This window comes from Gossypium hirsutum, chromosome A13, assembly GCF_007990345.1.
Source record: "Gossypium hirsutum isolate 1008001.06 chromosome A13, Gossypium_hirsutum_v2.1, whole genome shotgun sequence".
Lineage (NCBI taxonomy): Eukaryota > Viridiplantae > Streptophyta > Magnoliopsida > Malvales > Malvaceae > Gossypium > Gossypium hirsutum.
In genome coordinates, this window is record NC_053436.1 from 36,693,774 (window position 1) to 36,694,428 (window position 655).

Consider the following 655-nt stretch of genomic DNA (forward strand, 5'->3'; position numbering starts at 1 on the left):
ATAGATGATATTCTGGTATATTTGAGGACCAAGGAGGAACATGATGCACATCTTCGGGTTGTTCTACAGATTTTGAGGGAAAGCAGTTGTATGCTAAATTCAACAAGTGTAAGTTCTGGCTACGTGAGGTAACTTTTCTAGGTCACATGGTATCTGCTGAAGAGATTAGGGTTGATCCTCGGAAGATTGAAGCGGTTCTAGATTGGAAGCAACCTAATTCGGTGTCTAAAATTCAAAGTTTTCTGGGTTTGGTAGGTATTATAGACGGTTTGTTGAAGGGTTTTCAGTGATTGCTGCACCTCTGACTAAGTTGTTGCGTAAAGGGGTACCATTTAATTGGACTGGTAAGCAGCAGGGAAGTTTCAAGAAGCTTAAGAAAGTTTTAACTAAGGCCCTTGTCTTGATACAACCAGAATCTGGGACGGAATTCATGGTCTACAGCGATGCATCACATGTTGGGTTGGGCTGCATATTGATGCAAGAGGGTAAAGTGTGGCATATGTGTCTTGTCAGCTTAAGACGCATGAAGCGAACTACCCGACACATGATTTGGAGTTGGCATGGTGGTATTCGCACTAAAGATTTGAAGGCATTACTTGTATGGTGAGAAGTGTGTCACTTACACAGATCATAAGAGCATCAAGTATCTCCTCAC